The 23,988-nt window shown below is 40.9% G+C and overlaps 1 pseudogene; it reads left to right on the top strand.

The window, feature by feature from the left end:
* The first annotated feature begins 22,946 nt into the window (after positions 1-22,946).
* On the top strand, positions 22,947-23,515 carry LOC128533327 (olfactory receptor-like protein DTMT; annotated as a pseudogene).
* Positions 23,516-23,988: the final 473 nt, after the last annotated feature.

The following is a 23,988-nucleotide window of genomic DNA, read 5'->3' as shown; positions in this document are numbered from 1 at the left end:
TTGACTGATTGAGTGATTGATTAACATACTTGTAATATAATTGAAATCCAAAAACAACTTTTTATACAATCCATCGCAGGGCACATACACACTCCCACGCACTATGGGCAATTTGGGGACGCCAATTAGCCAAATCAGCATGTCTTCGGACTGTGGGAGAAAACCGGAATACCCAGAGGAAATCCACTAAGCTCGGGAATTAGTGATAACCACTAAGCCATTGGCTAAACTGAGAACAAAGGTAATTTTTATGTTTGTGATACAAATAAAAATTGTTGTGAGGTGGATAAAATTGCAGTAACTAAACAAACCTTGGTATACTGTGGAAAATTTTTATCTTCCCCTGTTAATGTCAGTTACACTTTAACGCTAAAACATAAGCTGTAACTTAAACTTTAATAGTATCAAAAAAAAGAGTCTGTTGATCTGGATGAAGCTGAAGCTGGAGTTTATTGCAGCAACAAAGCCCAAGTGAATCAACCCAATGTCAGCTCAAAAACAGACAAAGAGCAGACTGTTTCAAGAACAGAGCAGATTGAATAGCAATTCAATGCACACGCCTTATATACTCTTGGCTGAGGGAGGGACTCAACAGTCTCTCTCTAATGTGAGAAAGCACCCTGCTGCTCTGGGCTCCCATATGAGATTTTTTTCTTTTAAGTTTTAGCAACCCATATTTCAGCAGTTTATATAAAATATTATATGATTCTATATAACACTTGATTAGTGTAAGTAAATTTGTTACGTTATTAATGTGAATATATGAGTTATATATGTAATTAGTACTTATGTGCTCAAATATGTTTTAGCAATGAGCTGAGTTTTATCCTTCTAAATATATTCATTATAGCAAGGGAAACACATTCCGATGGAAATAATTGTCACTGTCAGATACTGTTTCCACTTTTCTTTCTATGTAAATAACTTCCCTCATGTATCAGATTTTGGCTTCTTAACATTAGATCCCTTGCGCCTAAAGCACTTATTGTTAATAAAATTATCTTAGATTATTGTGTTAATGCACTCTGCCTTACGGAAATCTGGCTTAAACCAAATGAATATATTAGTTTGAATAAGTCTACACTGTCATATATTTCTATAAGCATGACCCCTGTCAAACTGTGGTGGTGTTGCAACTATTTATAACAATTTAATTACACAAAAAACAGGACCTAGGTTTAACTTCTTCAAAGTGCTCATCCTTAATGTTACACTGACATACATAATAAATCCCTGCTATATCTTGCTCTGCCCACCGTGTATAGCCCCTTGGGCCCTACGCTAAGTTTGGACAACTACTGTCAGATCTATTGATTAGCTTTGAAAAATGTAGATCGTGGGAGATTTTAACATTCATATAGACAATGCAAATTATGTCGTAGAACTCGCATTTCTGGATTTATTAAATTTCTTTTGGGGTTAAACAGAACATAAAAAGACCAACTCATCATTTTAATCATACATTAGATTCAATTATATCCCATGGTATAGATGTCACTAAATGTTTGTTCTGTAGGTTATGTACAGGGAACAGAAGTCTTTTGGTCCAAATCGGTATGCTGTGCAATAGATTTAAAAGAATCAAAGACGCAGACTAGAGAACTCATGAGAAGAACTGCTCAATTCTGTTTCTAATGTAATGCATTGAGATTTCCGTGACAAAAGAACGAACAATTCGGACCAAAAGACTTGAGAGGTGAACTAAAGAGATATAAGAGGTGATATGAGATATGAGAGGTTAGCTGCTTATTCGGTTTATCATACTGATGTCCTTAGCTGCACTGTAATATTTTCATTTCTGAAACTATAGCCAAAATTTGTGTATGTAAACGTGTTGGGGGTCTGTTTATTGGAAATTTAACATTTTGTTAATTTTGATTTGTTCATTTTGATGAACGAGATTCAAAGAACAGAGTCACTAAAATGATCCAAATTTCTACCCCATACCCCTTCTATCCCATCACTACCACATTTTACATGAATCACAGAAGATCTATATAGTAAAAAAATATTTTAATAATTGTTATTATATAAACACATTTTTCATAAGAACATAACAACAACTAAGTGTTTCTGCAACACTGGCACCAGTACTTGTTATACTACGGAAATGGAAGTAAGTAGGAGAAGTTAATTTGGCCGAGGTGCGCGAGACGGAATCTCCCCTTATTTCTCTCGCCCTCACTTCCGATCGGGAAGTCTCTCCTTCCACTTCACAAGCGCGCTGCGGTGCTTTTTGTGAGTGTGTAGAAGAGACTCACTCTCTTGCTTCTGTAAAAATGGAAGTAGCTACCTCAGAACGCTCCTCTAAGGAGCATGCAGTCGACGGCTGCACATTGATTGGCCGCCGGACTAAGCCTTCCCCAAACATTCTAAATTAAATGACAGATTCCTGTCGGGTGGCCAGGAGATAGAGCCACAACACCGCTCTCTGCACTTTTTTGGGAACCTCCATAACGAATTGACTTGTTCTTAGAGCAAGCCTTATTCTTCCTGTATTTTTGTACCATCAACTTCGTTTTATGCGAATATCGTTGATGCAAAAGCACGAGGTTATATGATGATGCCCCAGATAGAAGAGACACTCGCGGGCTATCTCTCTCCTGGGACATCATCCTCACTGAAGAAGCCAACACTTCCCTCCAAGCCGTGTAGAACTTTTTCTACCCTCGTAGGAAAGGCTTTTCAAGTAGCAGGTCAGGCCAGCGCTTCTTTGCACACCATGGCGGTTTTGCAGGCATATCAGGCTGATCTGCTAAAGGAATTGAGCACGAGCGGTACCGTGAATGAGATAGCATTCACAGAATTACGCCGGGCTACTGACTTGTCCCTTCGCGCGACCAAGCAGACGGCCCGTGCTATCGACCGTTTTATGGCTTCCCTGGTGTCCACAGAGAGGCACCTGTGATTAAACTTGACAGGCATCAGGGATAAGGATTGAACATTCCTCCTTGATGCCTCAGTATTACCTTCCGGCCTGTTTGACGACGCTGTTAATTCCGTCGCCACTAGGTTTCGGGAAGCTGGGCTACATGGGCTTTCGGGAAAATTCTTCCACGCCATGCTCAAGAGTCGAGTCTGTCGGCCACCCAGTCTCGACCAGATCTGATTCTCGCCAGATGCGCAGAAGGAAAGCGTCAGCAGCCGGGCAACCCTTGTAAGGACTGGGGTACGGCTCGCCGCTCGCCGCCCCTCACAAGCCGCCTCAAAGAGATCAGACCGCCACACTGTCTTCTTTTCGAAGAAGTTTAGCCGCCAGGACCGTGGGGGTGACAAAATGTTACCCGGGAAGGGGTGCATAACATTCTTTCATATAAGAAGGTGCCCTCCCTGGCACCACCAAGGGGTCGGTATTTAGTCCGCCGCCTTCTGTGTTTCAGACAATACCGGTCTCCGACAGCATGTTAGTCCTTCAGTCATATCCTGCTGTACTCCAGGATGCCACTAACCACTAAATATGCCCCCCGCCCCCCCGTGCAGCCGAAGTGCTAAGACTTGTGCCCCTCTCGGAGAAACTGGCAGTGTGGAAGCTACTGCCAGGCATAACTTCCTGGGTGTTAAAGACTGTAGAAAAACTGGCAGAAAACTGGAGAAATTAATCCTGTAGAAAAAGGCTACAGGATTAATTTCTCAAATCACCCTCCGCGTTTCAACGGTGTAGTCTCCACTCCCGTGAGACCAGAAAGGGTGCATCTGCTGACAGAAGTTGCTGGGAATAGGGGCCATAGAACATGTTCCCCTACCAGTGTCATGAACTAACCCGAGGAGAGCAGAAGACGTAGCTTTAGCGGTTAGCCCTTTGTAGCGTGAATGGTAAACCCAAACGCGGAGTGACACGAATAGGCAGGATAATCACGCTATTTGATCTAAGGACTCTCACAAATGGGGAGCAAGGGAGAGACACAAATCTAACCCGCGTCCTATAAACACACACTCAATCTGGAAGTAAACCCAAGAGGGTGAGTACTCACGGTTCGGTGAAACGGTCCGAGGCGACATGGGCGAACTCAAATGACTGAGCAGAGTGTAGAGGTTTGTTTACCCTTTTTATACTTCCTGGTTCGCGACCGCCTTACTTCCGGGTCCTAGTGCCGGTCGCGCTCTGAGTGTGCATGACAGTACCCCCCTGTCCAGGACCGGCTCCAGACGGTCCTGAGGTGGAGGATACCCGACGACGGTAGTCCCGTATAAGTTCAGGATCGAGGATAAACCGAGCCGGGATCCACGACCGTTCCTCGGGGCCGTAACCTTCCCAATCAACCAGGTACTGGATTCCTCTACCCCGAGGGCGCGAGTCGAGGATCCGGCGAACGGTGTAGGCGGGACCACCGTCAATGATCCGGGGAGGAGGAGCTGGGGGGGTGGGTGGAATCATGGGTGATGTGATGAAAGGTTTGAGTTGGGAGATGTGGAATACTGGGTGGATTCGGAGCGCCGCAGGCAGCTGGAGCCGGTAGGTGACTGGGTTTATCCGAAGGGAGATGCGGTAGGGACCGATGAATCTGGGTGAAAGTTTCTTGGATTCAGTGTGAAGGCGGAGGTTTCTTGTGGAGAGCCAAACTTTGTCACCTACGTGGTACAATCGTCCCGGGGGGTGTCGGCGGCGATGCTGGGTGGTGTAGCGGGCGTTGGCGTGGTGGATGGCCCGATTGGCGATGTTCCACAACCGCCGACACCTGCGGACCAACTGTTGGGCTGACGGTACGTCGACCTCCGGTTCTTGGTGGTTGAACACTGAAGGTTGGAAACCGTAGCATACCTCAAAGGGGCTGAGCTTTGTGGCCGATGAGACGTGGAGGTTGTGTGAAAGCTCTGCCCAGATGAGGTAGCGAGCCCAGGAGCGCTGTCGGTCTGCTATGAAGCATCTCAGATAGCGCTCCAGCTGTTGGTTGGCCCGCTCCGTCTGACCGTTAGTCTGAGGGTGGTATCCAGAAGATAGACTGCAGGTGGAGTCGATCAGACGGCAGAAAGCCTTCCAGAACCTGGCAGTGAACTGGGGGCCTCTGTCCGAGACGATGTCCTTTGGGAACCCATGCAGACGGACTACATGCTCTAATATCAGTTCTGCTGTCTTTTTGGCTGATGGGAGTCCGGCGAGGGCCACCAGGTGCACGGCCTTAGAGAACCGATCGATGATGGTCATGATGGTGTCTTTTCCTTCGGAGGCCGGCAGGCCCGTGATAAAATCGACGGCGATGTGCGTCCAGGGTCGGCGAGGGACGGGGAGAGGTTGGAGTTCGCCGGAGGTAGGTTGGTTGGTGTCCTTTGCCCTGGCGCACACCGGGCACGCCTGAACGAACTCCCGGACGTCCTTCACGATGGATGGCCACCAGAAGTCCCGTTGGAGGAACTGCAGAGTGCGTCGGATGCCCGGGTGTCCCGAGATGGGGGAGGAGTGGCCCCACTGGAGTACTTCGGACCTCATGTTGGTGGGCACATAGAGCCGTCCAGGCGGCACACCTGCCGGTTCGGTCTCTGTGGTCTGCGCCTGGCGAACCCTCGTTTCCAAATCCAATAGTAGGGGTGCGATGATCTTTGAGGGTGGTAGGACAGGCGCGGGGTCTACCCGGGGGCTGTCAGTTTCATGTTGACGAGAGAGCGCGTCTGCCTTGGTATTCTTAGACCCCGGGCGGTAGGAGAGATGGAAATTGTAGTGCTCAAAGAATAGAGCCCACCGCGCCTGTCTGGGGTTTAATTGCTTGAGGTTTCGGATGGTGATTAGATTTTGATGGTCCGTCCAGATGATGAATGGGTCCCTGGCGCCCTGGAGCCAGTGACGCCATTCCTCCAAAGCCCACTTTATGGCCAACAGCTCGCGGTCCCCTACCCCGTATCGCTGTTGAGTGGAATCGAATTTTTTGGAGAAGAAACTACATGGGTGTAGTTTCTGATCTGGACCTCGTTGAGAGAGAACAGCTCCAGCGCCCACATCTGAAGCGTCCACCTCTACAACGAAGGGTTTACTGGCGTCCGGGTGGAGGAGGATAGGAGCAGTGGTAAAAAGGGAGCAGAGTTTCTTAAAGGCAGAGACGGCGGTCTGGTTTAGTCGAAAAGGGGAAGATGATGGGCGAGTCAGGGCGGTCAGTGGCGCGGCAACTGTACTGTAGTCCCGGATAAAGCGACGATAGAAATTCGCAAACCCGAGAAACCGCTGAAGTTGCTTGAGGGTCTTGGGTAGGGGCCAATGACGCACAACTTCGAGTTTCTGCGGGTCCATGGCCACACCCTGGGGCGAGATGATAAAACCCAGGAACGTGGTGGAGCGCTCGTGAAAGGCGCACTTCTCCAACTTACAGTACAGCTGGTGGGCAAGTAATCTCTTTAGAACCGCCCTGACGTGCTGGATGTGTTCGTCAACAGAACGGGAGTAGATGAGTATATCGTCCAGGTAAACGAATGCCCACCGGCCTAGCATGTCCCGGAGGACATCGTTTATGAAATGTTGGAAAGCGGCGGGGGCGTTACACAGTCCAAATGGGATCACTAGACTCTCATAGTGTCCTGTAGGGGTGATGAAAGCCGTCTTCCACTCATCGCCCTCTCTGATGCGTACCAAGTTGTAGGCGCTCCTGAGGTCCAACTTTGTGAAAATGGTAGCACCAGCGAGAACGTCCAGGGCTGAGTTGGTAAGAGGCAACGGATGTCGATTCTTGATGGTGATGTTATTGAGCCCCCGATAGTCAACACATGGGCGAAGTTCGCCTCCTTTCTTCTTCACAAAGAAGAACCCCGCGGCAGCAGGCGAAGAGGATGGCCGGATGGTACCATGGCGGAGAGCGTTGGTCACATATTCCTCCATAGCCTGCATCTCTGTGGATGACAATGAGTAGAGGTGGCCGCGGGGTGGGACAGTTCCCGGCTGAAGGTCTATTGCGAGGTCGTACGGTCTGTGAGGGGGAAGATGAGTGGCCCGTCTCTTGCAGAAGACCTCCGCCAGGTCCCGATAAGCGGCGGGGATGGCGTTGACATCGACATCGGGGGCCTCGGACTCCCTAGAGCACGTCCCAGCCGCAGCCCGTAGACACAGTTCGGTACAGGTCGCGCCCCACTGTAGAATCCGGTTCTGTCTCCAGGAGATGAGAGGGTCATGTTGGATGAGCCACGGAAAACCTAAGATGATTGGAGGAGAGGAGATGGGGGTGACATAAAAGTTGATCTGTTCCTGATGTTTATCGATGATAAGGGTGATGGGACGAGTCTGGGTGGTGATGGGACTGGTGGAGAGGGGCCGACCGTCGACGGCGGTAATCCGAACCGGCTGGGATAACGCCTCGAATTCTAACCCCAATTTTTTGGCATAAGAGAAGTCAATGAAGTTACCTGCGGCACCGGAATCGATGAACGCAGTACTCCTAACTTGTTTGTGGCCAAAATAGAGGTGTACTTGAACCGTGAGACGGGAGGAATCGGTCGAAGTGGAGGAGAGTTGGATATGACCCGGCGAGTGGTCCTCCTTCCTCACCGGGTCTGGCCGTTTCCCGGTCGAACTGGACAGATAGCTCGGTGGTGCGTCGCTGACCCACAATAGGCACAGAGTCCCTCCTTAAATCGTCGCTCCCGTTCTTCAGCGGTCAAGGAGGCGCGTCCTAATTGCATGGGTTCCCCGGCTCCTGTGTTAACCACGGCGGGAGGTGGAGATCCGGCAGGTCCGGTGGTTGTAGAAGTGACGGTAGATCGGGCGTCGAAAACCGGGGCCGGGGTGAAGAAGGTGGGTGAGGACATGGAGGGCGGCAGGGTCCGAGGAGCCGGCTTCGGGCGCGAGAGCATGCGTTGGTCAATCCGGAGGGCCAATTGGATGAGACCCTCCAGGGTCGCGGGCAACTCTCGTCCGGCTAGCTCATCCTTAATGCGAGATGCCAGTCCCTCGAAGTAAGTCGTGCGGAGGGCGGCATCTCCCCAGGTGGTCTGGATGGCGAGGGTTCGGAAATCCGCCGTGTAGCGACTCACGGACGACTCTCCCTGCCGTAAGTGATAAAGCTTGGTACCATCTCTGAGTCGGAGCGCAGTACCGCCGTGGCCCACTCAGCTGCCTGCCCAGTTAGCAACGAGACGAGAAGAGCAATGCGTAGCCGATCGGTGGAGTATTTGGTGGAATTAAACTCAAACACCAGATCTAGCGCTGTCAAAAACACACTACATTTCCCGTCCGTGCCATTCCATTTATCTGGAAGCGCGAGAAAAACATCAGAAGGAGGGGGGGGGGGGTTGATGCGGCGCCGCGGCCTCCGCGGCGGGGGGCCGGCTAGCCGCGCCAGCAACAGCTGCGCGGAGATCCGCGTTCTCCCGCCGAAGCTCCGCTACCTCGCGGCGCAAGGCCGCGACGTCTCGGATGCTCCGGCGCAGAGTAGTAAGATCCCCGGTTAGCTTGTCGATTAGCTTGGCATGCCGATCCACCACATCGCAAAGACGCGCGTGCTCCGCTGGGTTTACCGCGGAAGGCTCAGTCATTCTGTCATGAACTAACCCGAGGAGAGCAGAAGACGTAGCTTTAGCGGTTAGCCCTTTGTAGCGTGAATGGTAAACCCAAACGCGGAGTGACACGAATAGGCAGGATAATCACGCTATTTGATCTAAGGACTCTCACAAATGGGGAGCAAGGGAGAGACACAAATCTAACCCGCGTCCTATAAACACACACTCAATCTGGAAGTAAACCCAAGAGGGTGAGTACTCACGGTTCGGTGAAACGGTCCGAGGCGACATGGGCGAACTCAAATGACTGAGCAGAGTGTAGAGGTTTGTTTACCCTTTTTATACTTCCTGGTTCGCGACCGCCTTACTTCCGGGTCCTAGTGCCGGTCGCGCTCTGAGTGTGCATGACAACCAGACAAAGAATCAGCCTACTACAGTCAGTATTTCTTGGTATCCCAAGAGGAACGGGGGGCTGCGTCCATTTTTTATATTTTCGTGGGCTGTAACGCTATCTAAAAATAAATAAATACAGCTTGAAATGTTGACTTTCAAAGTGATTGCTCACAAATCTTACCAAGCGATTGATTTGTGACAATCGATCTTTAAAAGGGAACGTCTCGGATTACTTTGCTGTAACCCTGTTCCCTGAAAATGCGGGAACGAGATGCTGCGCTCCAATTCCGCACTGCGTGCGGACGTCCATTCAGACAAAATCGATCTGAGGAATGTTTCCGGTTTACTCCTATTTATAACCTGCAGGTACGTCTCATCAGATAACGTCACCTGACCGAGGTTATATAAGCCAAAATTTTGCGTGTTTCACAACCGGCAACACATTATGTTCCCATAGTGTTTTCACGCAGCATCTCGTTCCTGCCTTTTCAGGGAACAGGGTTACAGCAAAGTAACCCAAGACGATTTCAGTGAGGAAGCACCCCTTTGTTTGTTATAATGGCTGAGGAAGATAAATAATTGTTTACTTACCATAATTGCAAAAACACCACAGGATCCACAGTTTGGTTGGCGTAAATGAGGCACTGTGTCGCATTTACACCTCGACACATTGATCTCTTTATTCCTCATCAATTCTCTAAACTGTAAATACATGTTTAAGTGTCATTTGTATGAATCTGTATCTACACTGCAAATACAATTAATTTAATTCAATAGAATTTTATTTGTATACCCCAGTAAAAAAAAACAACACTTTATTGTATTACAAATATATTGAAATTTTCTATAGTACTGTACATTGCAAGTTAATATGTAAAAAGTATATTAATATCATGCTTTTACCAAATTTTGGAATTAAACTTTAAACATACTTCAAACTAATTGTATTATAGTACAAGGTCCAAAAATGTATTTTTGGAAAATATACGTTAAGTGCAAGGTTGGTCTAATTTCCAATGCACACTTATTTTTTACTTTTACAATGTATTTTTGGTATATTGTTTTAAAAAATATGCTCGAAATAATAATTCTACACATTTTAATATACGGTTGTCTCAGTATATTTTCAGTTAAATTTAAATGTACTTATTTATATGTATTTATTTATGCTAATATTTAGTGTATTACTCTTTTGTGCGCGTGCACTTTTAGACTCGTTTTTGCACGCTGAATCTCTCTCTTGCATGCGCGCTCTTAAACTCATTTTTGTGCGCTAAAAATTCCTTTTGCCCGTTCAAGATAATACCTGTATATGTTTGCACTCCCTATCTTCTGTGCGCTCACTATCATAAAACTACACTTGCACAAACTGCAGCAGCCTTAGCACTGTGCACCTGAGACTGGAATCAGCGCAACACCAGCCAATCAAAAAATGGAGGTGGGCAGATTCAGACTACTGTCTGTTGTCTGATTGGCTCCCCAAATTCTAGTTATACACCTGAAAGCTGCATCATTGCGTACGTTAGTTTGTAAGGTTGTTATTTTATTTTCATCGGCATAAGGTACATTTCGTGCTTTTTAAAGTAGTTTAAAATTAAGTACATAGTTTGTGTATTGTATTGTATAATGTGTTAAATTCTTAATCTTATGTACTTCACTGCTGGTATAATGCTCCGTAGCTCTCGGCCTGTTTGCAGTCTTTGTGTAACAGCTAGAATCAACACACCAGGTTTGAATACTGTACCAGTATATTCCAATACTAATGTCTGTCATTGTTCAGACAACAGTTAAATTTTAGTTGTTTGTTTGTAAGACAACCCAACGTTTTGTTGAACACAAATAAACAATAGGACTGTTTTTTTGTAACCTTGTGCAAGTTAAATCTGTTGAACTCATGAATAAAAAACTCCCTCAGTAATGTATTGTGATGTCATGTGTTTCAAAAACATGTTTTAGTGTAGAAAATGCATTCAGCATTTGTAAATTATCCTAAACACTTGTTACCTAGTGTACTGGTAACAAATTTGCAATACAGTATTAATTGCAAATTATATCCTTAAATTTCATTATTTACTGTCACATATGTATGTTAAAACTCACACAGCCATATACTTTAAGTGTACTAAGTGTATTTAAAGTTGTTTCACTTTAGCACACAAAAGTATACTAAATACACTTAAAATTGTGTTGTTTTTTTTTTTTTTCATTTTAACTTAAATGCACTTAGTACAAAAAATTGTTTGTTCCAAACTTCAAGTATACTAGTCATTAGTCTGGAGCAAGTACACTTAAGTATGCTTTGGCATGCTAGGATTTAACACTAGAAGCGCCGCGCCAGTGTCACCTACTAAAAAAGCGGTTCAGCGGTCATTTGACCGCCTATTGTTTTGAATGGGAAGCTGCTGCAGACACACAATGATCGCTAGATGGCGCTTTCACCCAAAGCAAATAGTTTAGCTTCAAGATCAACTTGCACTTGGACAATGCGCCATTCATTCCCGCGTTGATAATAAGCGGTATCTTTTTTTCATATTCAACTGAGAAAACCTACTACAGAGTCTCTAAGGGGACAAAGGAAAAGGGAAAAAAAAGGGAGAGGGAAAAAACAAGTCATGTCTGGAATTATAACCAAAAGTTTTTGACTTTTTTCTGCCGTTTTTTCTCCTCCTTTGTCCATCTAGGGGCTTCATACTATAACAAAAAGGAAAGCTCTACTTAATTTTATATCGTATGGAGAAAATGTTATTAGTTTGTTCATTCTATTTAAAGCTTCTGAACGTCTCGGAGCAGCGATTTAGTTCTGAACTCGCTTCCGTGAAATTATCGCTAAAACAATATTAAATTTGAATAAATCAGATATACTACAGCAGATAATAAACTATGCTATGTCATAACCGAAGCAAACACATGGTGTTGGGGTACTTATGTAGTGATAATTAGTTTCAGCCAAATCATTAAAACTAACAATAGAGTATGTTAGTATACAATATGAGAGGTGGTTGGAAGGTGTTACTCTGAATATAAACAAACTAAATACAGCTTTTTTTTCTCAGAGGTAAACGGAAAAGTGAATTTGTTCAGCTGTTTAGTTTCACTATGTCATAACCAGTGAAACAACGTGGACTCATCGCTGTGCTTGTTGTAACTGAAAAAAACGCTGCAACTGCTTCAAAGTCTTTCCTCTCCGTGACCGCTGAAATCCGACACGACACCACGTTAGGCTACGTCTTGACTCATTTGCATATCGACGGTCATTAGATGTTGACCGAGGGCTCAGGGGAGGTGTGTGTGTGTGTGTGTGTGTGTGTGTCTGTGCGCGCGCGCGCGCACCTACTTCGTGTACTTTTATAAACATTCTACATATAAACAAACAACATACAGCTTTTTTTCTTTCTCAGAGGTAAAAGGAAAAGTGAAGGTGTTCAGCTTTTTAGTGTCACTATGCAGATGTTACACTCAGTGTAGTTACCGAAATCTTTGATTTAGTTCTCATTCAGTGGCCACACATCACTTTCACATTTCCCTCGCTTTTATTACATGAACATAAGCAGTGAAACATCCCGCAGGTTTATAATACACCGCGGCCAAGTGAACCGATTAGGCGTGTGGTCCGTTGCCTAGCAACACTGAACGAAACGAGGCATAATCGTGGTGTTTGCTTCGGTTATGACATAGCATAGTTTATTATCTGCTGTAGTATATCTGATTTATTTACATTCAATAATGAGGCTTTATATCCTCAGGAGGGGTCATTACATATGTAATATGTAAAACAATATTGTTTTAGAGATAATTTCACGGAAGCTTCTAACAGAACGAATAAACTAATTAATTTTCTCAAAACCTTATAAAATTAAGTAAAGCGAAATTCCCTAAATGTCCTTATAAAATATCGCTGATTATCAACGCCAGAACGAATGGCGAATTGTCGATATTTTACGGAAGCATTTATATATATATATAAACTGCATATATGGAATGAAACCTGAGATAGTTACATATACGCACTGAATGACGCATAAATAGTATGCGCGATTCCTTGCGCCATCTGCTGAGAGAAATGAGAATCGCAGGTTGGAAAAGACAGGAAACGTCATGCCGCCGCGCAGCTGTCAGCGATTTCACGTAAATAAGAGCAAAATAGCTTTATACTGGCTTTTACTGGTGCGATTTTAAACATTTAAGCATACAGGGTGATTAAGCTCACAGAACTAGGAAAAGTCATGAAAGGAGGGTCCTGGAAATTGATCGAGTGTGAAGTTTTTTTTTTTTTTTACCCCCTTGCGGTCAAATGACCGCTGCTCGGCGCTTCTAGTGTTAATAAACTTAGCATCCTTTTTTTTTTACTTGGGTAGCGCAATTAACAATTGACATTGTCGCAAAACATCTGTACACAGTCAAAACAATTATTGAAGTTTGTGTGAAATATACAGTGGCAAGGAAAAAAACTCCCTGAGATGGCAGTAAGAAGAAACCTTGAGAGGAACCCGACTTAAATGGGAAACTCATCCTCATTTTGGATAACAGGGATTGATCTGCAGTACATACTGTGTGTTAGGAGGCTGGAAGTTCATTATAACAGCAGATGTGTTTAAGTTAATATGAAGTCTATTTCATTATTGGAGGTTGTTACTGTCAAGTGACTGCAGTCACACGTCCTCAGAGAACAGCTGGCAGCATCAGTCGAGGCCAGGCCTGTCTTTGTGGAAAAGTGAAATCCCTCCCAGTCACCACACGCATCCCAAGCAGACCATATGGGGTATCCATGAGACAAGATCTAAATCACCAATCATTTCATCGTCAACAAATCTGAGTGATCAATGAGAATGGTAAAGACATCATTTAAAAATACCAGTTCACCATAATACTCTACATACATGAGTCTCCCAGATCTGTTTCTTTACAAGTATATTTACAAAAATGCTTGGCTAAATAAATAAGTGTTTAGCCTAGACTTAAACCCTGAGACTGAGTCCAGAACATTAATTGGAAGGCTATTTCATAACTTAGGGGCTTTGTAAGTAAAAAAAGCTCTGCCCCCAGCTGTAGTATATATAATACATGGTACTGACAAGCAGCCTGCATCCTTTGATCGAAGTAGGTGTGGCGGATCTTAAGACACTAGCAGTTCACTCAGATACTGCGGTGCGAGACCATTTAATGCTTTATACGTCAACAGTAGTATTTTAAAATCAATTCGAAATTTTACAGGGAGCCAATGCAGTGAGGATAACATAAGGGTAATGTGCCTGTATCTTCTGGTTTAAGTGAGGACTCTTACTGCTGCATTTTGAACTACAGTAACTGAAGCTTGTTGATGCACCCAATTGAACAAGAAAAAAATTATCTAATTTTTTTTTCATAGTAAACCCTATTAAATTTGTATACCGCCCATGAACAAATGTAAACAATTTATATAAATTTATCAATCTTACAGTATATCTGTAGTATAGTATAGAATATCTGGTCCCCCCAAAATAAATTTAAGTCATACATGTTTGATTCATTACTATAAAAAAAGTTTATTTAATAAAATCTTAATTAATTCATTGATTCATTGATTTTTCACTGACTATATGAGAGAGAATGGATGAACCTAATAGAGATAACCTAATAGAGATTACCTCTAACCTAATAGAGATAACACACAAGGAATGTAGTAAAATTTTAATAACATATGTAATGACTGTACAATTTCACCCAAGTACAGGAAGTAAAATTGTCATAAATAAGTACCTAATTTTAATTAGTTTTACAATTGTGACCCCTACATAACCTAAAACAACTTAGAAGATTCTGTTCACCTGCAAATTATTTGGTGTAGTGAAATCTGTGGTAATGTGCTAACTACACTTGGTGTCTCAAAAGTGTGTCCCAGATTGGAAGTCTGCACTTTTTTCCTCAATGCCAACAATCGTAAATTAGCCTGTCCAATTTAGGGCAAAATTCTCAGGCTTTGAATGGCTCCTGCCACCTCCTCCAGTCCTACAGCTTTCTCCACATTGCTGCCTATCTGTTTGGCAAAACAAAACTTTTGGTTATAAATTGCTAATGGTTTTTATCCGTGAACATTGTTATAACACTAAATCGGTTGTGGGTAAAAATAAAACTGTTTATCAAATAAGGACAATGTCATAGCATTATTGATCACCCTAATCTCCGTTAAATATTTGAGTAATGACAAGACACTTCGACAATTATTGATAAAATAGTTCTAAATAAAATGTTGCATTATGAAAACTTACATATTGTCTCATAGCAAAATTTAAACAGACCAGTAACCATTATCAATTAGGTTATGTTGTGTTATTTCCTTCCTCTTACAGTGGTTACTCACACCGAATGTCTATGACTGCCACGCACTCTGTCGTGGCAAACGGCAACAGCCAAAATAAATCAGTCGCAGTTCAAAGTAATTTGTGAAATGACTGCCAGGTGGCGCAAGGGGACATTTTGCAAACGGCTGCAATTAATTTTGTTTAGACAGACTCTATGTTTCTCTCTGTCTACTGTTATCGTTATTATTAAAGAAAATAGCACAAACAACAGCTCAAGGGCTTGTAAAAACATTTTTATTTTTAACGGTAAAAATTCCAATTTTGGAGTCAGTGGTCCGAGCACAACGTAATGATCTTTGTATTATAAAATGACTCGTGGCATGAATCTACAAGAGATGCTTCAGTTTTAAATAATCATTTAACGCTGAACCCAAACAGCAAAAGAACATGATAATAAAAATTTAAAGAATAACATTTATCTTGATTTTAGCTGTTTATGTCCAGCATTGAATAATTATTTAATTATTAATAATTAAAGCTGCGCTTTCACTTAAAAAAAATTGCAGTGTTTAATCAGCAAGTATATGTTGCCTCTCTTTATGAGATGAATAATCTGATTTTTCGAAGCTGTTTGTGTCGGCTCATATCGGGAGCATTTTGATCAAAGTGGAGATGAAAAGTGAAAGTGTACAACAACAACACAGCATAATGCATGTGTGTATAAGCCTTTTAGTGAAATATAACAAACATTTATACGTGTTAAAAAAAGCACTGTCTTTGTGGCGCTGTGCGAAACACACGCCGATGTGATCCGCTTTATTTCAGATGTTTGTGTATCGAGTGATTAAAAACAATACAGGGCGTGTTATGATTAGGAAACTTTCTATCTCTTCCATTCCAGTGATTCAAAAATGGTAAAAATGTCAATTTTGGAATCCACAGACGCTTAGTGGCCCGAGCACAACGTAATAATCTTTGTATGATAAAATGACTCGTGGCATAAATTTACACAGAGCATTTTGATCGAAGGGGAGATTAGAAGGGGGAAAGTAAAAGTGTCTACAAACAACATGCATGTGTGTGAATGGCCGAAATGTGGTCGTGAATAAACCTTCAGTTTCAAACAAGCATTCAATAACATGATAATAATCAAAAGTAAAATAGTATTGTTCTTTTTGCTGTTTATGTCCACCATTTAATACTTATTTAATTATTAATAATTAAAGCTGCTCATATCGCGCGCTTTCACTTTTTTAAAAAAAATGCAGTGTTTAATCAAGTATATGTCGCCTCTCTTTATGAAACGATATGAGCTCGTGTTGGCTCATATCGGGAGCATTTTGATCAAAGTGGAGATGAAAAGTGAAAGTGTGTAACAACTTAGGTTAGAAGGGGAAAAGTAAAAGTGTCTACAAACAACATAGCACAATGCATGTGTGTGAATGGCCAAAATGTGGTTGTGAATTAATCTTTTAGTGAAAGTAAAATGTTCGCGTGAGCCTGCGCGCTGTTTCACTTTGCCGAGTTTTGATGTCAGATGAACGCGGCGCCGTTTTGAGAGATTTATAAGAGATTTCTCTTTCCCAGAAATATAACAAACACACATTTATACGTGTTAAATAAGCGCTGTCTTTGCGGCGCTGTGCGAAATGCATGCCGATGTGAGCCGCCTTCCTATCTCAGTCATAATATACAAATATGTTTAAGCTGTTTAGTAGACCGTGCGCGCACAACCTCTCGCGGGCGAGCCTCTAAATACCCCCGTTTTAACAGGGGTGGGGATAAGAAACACAGCACCGGCAGAACTAGACTAATGATTATGAATGCGTCAGGGAAAACAGCAAGGAAACTGACTGGCCATTTTAATAATTCATTGATAAGTTGATGTCTTTTTGTTTCGGCTGTGAATGGATGCGCTGTAGTAATCCACGTTTCATACGAATTACATAAGCTGATTTTTTTTTTCCTATTAGTTTATATAAAAGCAGGCATTTTGCTTGCTGTAAGTATATATTTTTCACGTCTGTGAGGCGAGTATACACAGAGTTTCGGTTTTCTGACGCTTCACAGAAACTGATACAGAATAGCGCTGTATCCCTGTTTCCTTTCATTATTTTACATCATAACGTTTTGTCATCATTGTGCGTGCACTTAAATAAAAGTAAAGTCTTATAAAGGCTATGTAGCCTATATAGGTTTATTATATAGTTTTTGCCCATTAATCTGACAACACCTGTGACTCACCCACGTTTTCTGATACGTTTTCTGATACACACAGCCAGAGTTTTCTGGCTACGCGAGTGTTACACATGATAAAATATAAAGGCTCACTGCATCACTAACATTTACTTTGTTTAAATTCGATGGAACTAAGAAACCCCTATATTTAAGTTCTAAATTTGTACTGTAATTTTAGTACTGTGATGATAAATTTATTCATGTTTCACTTGTATTTTATAAGGTTTTTGCCGGCGGTGGTAGAGCGCAACGGGGGTGCTGGGATGTGAAAATGTAATTTGTTAAAATGTTTTTATTATTTATTAAAGAACATTATGATGATCATAACAGCCTACTGCATTTAATTCTTATAATAACGCAAAAACACATTGACATCTGCTGACGCAGTAGCACGGCCTGACAATGTTTTAATTTTTATGGTAATTAATTTTTGTTTATTTCAGTTAATAAATCTACTACAAATTTAAAGAACACAAAATATAAGAGTGGCGTAGCTTTTATAATTACACATGATAAAATCTAAAGGCTCACTGTGTTAACGTTTACTTTGCTTAAATTCGATCCTAATAAGATTTAATTTAATTTAAACTCTACATTTGTACTGTAATTTTAATACTGTGATTATAAATTTGTTTAACTACAACGTTTCACTTGATTTTATCTATGTGCAGCTCTAACGGCGCGCGGCTCATTAATTCTTGAGAGAATGAACTGATGCCTGAGGCGTCAGTCTATAGTTATATAGCGCCACTCAGCGGTAGAAGCCAGCAAACGCACAAACCCAACTGCCGCCACCGTGAGGCGTGACGGTAAAACCAGAATACCGCATGAGTAACATCTGTACATTATATGGCACTCAGGAGCTCCAATAAACTACATACAACAATTCTTTAACCATCTGTAACATTTAGCACATAACAGGAGCAGCTCAGGGATAATTAGCAATAGTTGATAGGCAACAGTTAATAGTCTACCATCTTAGCTCTTTTAGTAAGCTAGCGCTTAGCATAATTATATTAACTTGCTTATAGATTCATATTTGGACAGGCATTTTACAGAAACAATGGAGATAACTGTTTACATCACGTATATGTTTCCAAATACACTATTAAACTAATATATATTAATGAACAAGCTAGTTTTCCATGCTAAGCGCTAGCGGTTAGCATAGTGATATTAGCTTGCTTATAAATCCATATGTGGGTGTATATTACAGAGATGCCATGAAGGTGATGGTTTACATCAGTGTTTAATGGTCTAAATGAGATGATATTCCTTTTAATCACTGCCATTTACACTCAGCTCGGCATTTCCCCCAAACACTCCAATAGTATTAACACTGCTACAAAGTTATCATTAGTGCCTAAAACAGTAACATCGGATTAATTTTATATATTAAACATTACCTGGTAAGTGTGTGAAGTTGAAAATTTAGTGAAAATTATAACGTTATCACGCTATAATTGACTGTATACTCCATGATGTTAAGTCCTGGAGCTGATATCCGAAAAGGTTCTGTGTTCAGTTGCGTTTTGACCCCACTCCCATAGTCCTTTGCGCATTAGCTTAAGCTTTTAGCTTGCAAAATATGGGAGAAAGAGAGTTCTCACACGGGAAAAAAGTAGTTGCGCACAAACGGGAAAGAGCAGATGGCTACACGGGAAAAAGCACACATTTTCAAGGAAAAAAAGCATACATTTAAAAGGGGAAAAAAGCACATTTATAAGGGAAAAAGCGACATTTATAAGGGATAAAAAGCATATTTATAAGGGAAAAAGCACACATTTTCAAGGAAAAAAGGACATTTATAACAGAAAAAGCATACATTTTCAAGGGAAAAAAAAACACATATACGGGAAAGATGATTTGGCCTTCTGGGCCACCCTAGAATCCATACATAATTAGACAAGATATGTTAATTACATTATAAATAGTCACAGATTTTGGTTACAGATTTCTCCTTTTAAGCAACCTGTAAAGTTTTTCTAAAGTTACGTATAGGAGAGGCGAGTTGCTCAGTCTGTCCGCTGTACTTCGGTAAGCTTCTCTTAACAAAAAAAATTAACGCAACGTTTTGCATTAGTCTTTTTGAGTTATGACAACTTCATTTGTAATTATTTTAAACCAACAAGCTTCTTTGCATTGGGGGAATTAGCTTTTCCTCTTCAGTCAAAAATTATTTTAATTACCCCTTACTTATTAACTGTTAGACAAAAGGCAAGTTTTTAAGTTGATAACTCGTATAAATTATGTTGCTCCAAATGGCTTTACCATATTGTTTTAAAGCAATTTTATATGTTGTTTAATTACTATAATAATTTATACAAAATTTCAAATAGCAACCATTTAAAAAATTAAGTGACTCCAAATAGATTTTTTTTTTTTTCAGGTTTCTTTTTATGTAGGGTTTTTTGGTTTTTGTTAATGTAGTAGATAAAAAAAAAAGACATTAGTTCAACCATTATTTTTGTGCAATTAGCTTTTATTTTCAACTGCAGTTGAGTATGTGAACAAATTATATATAAATCTTGCACAAAATGCAAATAAAAAACTCAAAATTCAACTGGTCCTCATTAAGAATAACTAAGCATAATAAATTATGCTATCACAAAAAAGTTAGGCAAATCTCTATAAATATAACAGTTAAAAGCCAAGTAGCATGTTATAGAACATTCCAAGAGACTAAGCTCTGAATGGCATCAGTCATTTCCAATGAGAGAGATAAATTTACAGTTTGCACTCACAGCCCATTTTTTAAAACAATATTGACAAACTTAACAACACACTAATCTAATTAGATTGATGATGTCTATTGAATAACTATTGATGCAAAATATTAATTTCAGGTGGACACATACACATCAGTGATACTGTCAGAATCACAATGCCAACATTTTACATACCCTTTAATGTTATGAAAAATACCACAAAACCCAGACAAATATTAACTTTGAATTGTATTACAAAAGTAACTAAAATACAGGCAAACTAAAATAAAAGAAACACTCTGCTTTTACTTCTTTGCTACTACAATTTGCCTACAGTGGAAGCACCCACCATCTATGTGAATGAACAAAAGACTTTTAAAAACTGTGGCTGTGACTGAAATTAGTTAACATTATGTAGCTTACAGTCAAATAGTCAAATTAGCAAAACTTGAATAATGTTTTTTCAAACAGCTCTCTTGCTGAGCAGATATCACAATGAAACAAGTGCAAATTCATTACTTTAGTAGAACTATTAGATGTAAAATGAAGTGTTACTCACCATGAAATTTATTGAGTTATTGAGAAATATATTGAGTTTGGCTAGCCTATAAGTCTGCTAACACACAATCTTACCACTGAAACACGTCCAGGCATAGGGGGTAGGATATACCTTAAAAAAAATTAACTTATTATGCCAACTTTTTAAAGTTAAGACAACTTAAATTTAGTTTTTAAACCCATTAACAATTAAATTTGAGTTTAAATTACATGCAAAATTAAGTTAATATAATTACCAGCATTATTATTTGATCACAACTTATAAAAATAAAGTTTGCAACTTAGAAAGTTCATCTAAATCAATTAATTAGAATGTTTATCTTGCATCCATGTATTAAATCAAGTAGTGGTAAAAGGTCCTCTGAGTTAGTTTTTAGAGTGCAGGAGAGACAGTCAAACACACACACACATGTTGTCTGTCAGAAAGGTCTCTCTTTATTAACAGCAAAAGATGGGGTTTATACATGTTTAACCAAACGCCTGTACCATAGACATATGTTACTACAAAGAACATGAACCATTGTAAATGTCCTGGTGAGATCCTGAAGAATCAAAGGAGAGGAAATTAGAGAGGTGTCCGTCCAGAGAGAGATCACAAGATGTTGGCTCGAGTTAGGGGGAGAGGGGGAAGGAGACAGAGGGGGAGAGAGACATAAAGAGAGAATGGGAAGGTGAGTGTGGGAGCGTTCACACCTTAAAGAGCAGATCCAAGAGGAGACAGGAAGATAGCAGCAGGAAAGATTTAACACGTTAATATCAGATCCAGATCTATGAGGAAGAGAGCAAGAGAATAGAAATTACTCCTTTATATATAAAATAATTCTAACACAACCTAAAAGCTTTCTTACAAAAATAAATTTATTGTTGAGAAGTTAATTTTGTTAAAAGAAACATCCACTGGAAGGGCTTAGAAGCATGCATTGATCTGTTTTTATTTAACTTGCTTACAATGTGTTTCTTAGGGCTGTTGATGGAAAAGTATGAGACATGCTTTACAAGTACCAGGCATTAATAAAATTCAACAATTGACTCATTGTGTCAGGGTTTGTATAAAAGGTCTACCCTCTTATTGCTACAACTTTAGAGGTTTGTAAAAGGTTGTTCTTTTTAGTGACTAAAGAGATAATGAAAAGTAATAGCAGGGCATCGTGATTAGGTGATTCAGGGGGAGTCTTAAGAGAATTGAATTTGAGAAGGATGATGAGGCTGGTTATAAAACAATCCAATAATCACTTCATTGGTAAAAACAGCAAGCCACCAGCTGGAATATCATATTTATTTGTTTGTTGATTTATTTTGATTTTTAGGAAACTAATGTAATACATCTAAGATCTAAATCATATTAATCTGACCAGAGTTAAAGAAAGCATTAAGGCTGTTACGGGGACACAGACCCAGACAATGATCTTACAAAACAAAACCGAACTTTGTGGAATAATGAAAACACTCAAATGGAAAAACCGGAAAGTCTTAGCTGTGTGGATGAAGGAGCTGGTGGAGGCTAGGAGACGAACAGTGATGACGTTGAACATTCAATGGAGACAGAGCAGGAGATAAGACTCTGAGAAACTCTGAGACAAAACGAGGAGCCAGGAGACGAGACGATACATGGATGTGGGCGAAAAACATGATCAGGTAGATTGTGGAGTCTGTTTTCCGTGATTGAGGTCAGACGCCGAGTGCGGGAAAGTGAGGTGTATTTAAGATGTGATGCTAATATGAATCAGGTGTGTGCTCAGAACTCGGGTGATTGGGAACAGAGATTGAGGGTAGAGTCTGGTGTTTCTGTGACAGAACCCCCCTCCCCCCTCCATGGACCGCTTCTGAGGGCCGGTGGACCTGTCGTCAGGGTGGACGACCTCTTCCTCTGGGAGCGGGCATTTGTGGGTGTTGTCAGTGGAATTCCGAGCAGGAGACGAGGATCAGGAAACAGGATCAGGAAACACAGTGAGGAACTCAGAGATGAAACGAGGAGCCAGGAGATGAGACGATACATGGACGTAGGCGAAAAATGTGATTAGGTAGGTTGTGGAGTCTGTTTCCTGTGATTGAGGTCAGACGCTGAGTGCGAGGAAGTGACTTGTATTTAAGGTGTGGTGCTAATGTAAATCAGGTGTGTGCAAAGAACTTGGGTGATTGGGAACGGAGATTGAGGGTGGAGTCTGGTGTTTCCTTGACAAAGGTTTTGAAAATAATAACAGCATTGATATTTATTATTATTTTATTTTGTATTTAAATTTTGATTATATTAACTACATGACTGTACATAATTTAATGTTTCTTAAAGGGTAATAAACGGTATATGACACATATTGCTGTGGTCATTAATTAACTTTTTCTATTATAGACTCAATTCAGAATGGATAATGGTTCCAACATCTTAGTGTTCTCCCTGTCAGGATTAAACGTAACCTTGGAAAACAGATATATTTATTTTTTATTGACCACCCTGGTTTATCATGTTATGATGTGCATTATTATTGTTATTGTATACATTGTGTTAAAGAAGCACCTTCATGAACCCATGTACATATTTTGGTATAATTTATGTATAAATGCACTTTATGGCACTACAGGCTTTTACCCTAAATTCATGTATGATTTACCGACCCAGTTTCCTGAAATTTCATATGCTGGATGTCTGATTCAGGTATTTGTTACAGTATATATTCATCTGCTTTATGTGATGTATCAACTCTAACAGTAATGGCATATGACAGGTACATGGCCATATGTAAACCACTGAAGTACCACTCTAAAATGTTGTAAAATGTTTTTTTTTTTTTTTTTTTGGCTTCCTCCTATTCATTTGCATGGCTATTGTAGTGCTGTTAACAGCAAGACCCACTTTTTGTGGCTCAAATATTGAAAATTTACTGTGAAACATGGGCTGTTGTTAAACTGGCAATTGATAACCGTGATCTTTAGATTCAACGTTGCTATAGAATAAACTGAAGATGATTTGGGTGCTGTTGCATAGTATTTTTCATCAACCCTTTGAAAAACTTTTCCTTTTAACCCATAAACAGGCACACAATTACTTATTTGTGCAAAAGATAATTTTTTTTATCTTAGATTAGAATTTTGGGTGCCTGTTGTCCATTTGAGCTGCCCATTTAAGGTAGCAGTTAAAGCATCTATTTAACACAATGGACCAGAAAGATAATTTTACTTTCACAACTAGACATTTTATTCATTTTGATTTTAAACTTTTCCAAGTGCTAGAATATAAAATTACAATATTGCGCCCCTTTGGCCACACGTTTTTTTTTTGTTTTTTTTTTAGATATATACTGTAGTATGCCACACGATAGACAGGACAAGACTGTGTTGTGTGATAATACCTCATGTTCACAAATTGCATGTAATTATATGTAATAAGTGTTAATATATAATTTAAT

This window comes from Clarias gariepinus, chromosome 11 (genome assembly GCF_024256425.1).
Source record: "Clarias gariepinus isolate MV-2021 ecotype Netherlands chromosome 11, CGAR_prim_01v2, whole genome shotgun sequence".
Classification (NCBI taxonomy): Eukaryota; Metazoa; Chordata; class Actinopteri; order Siluriformes; family Clariidae; genus Clarias; species Clarias gariepinus.
The sequence above is the reverse complement of the archived record's forward strand: the minus strand, read 5'-3'. Positions and strand labels throughout refer to the sequence as shown.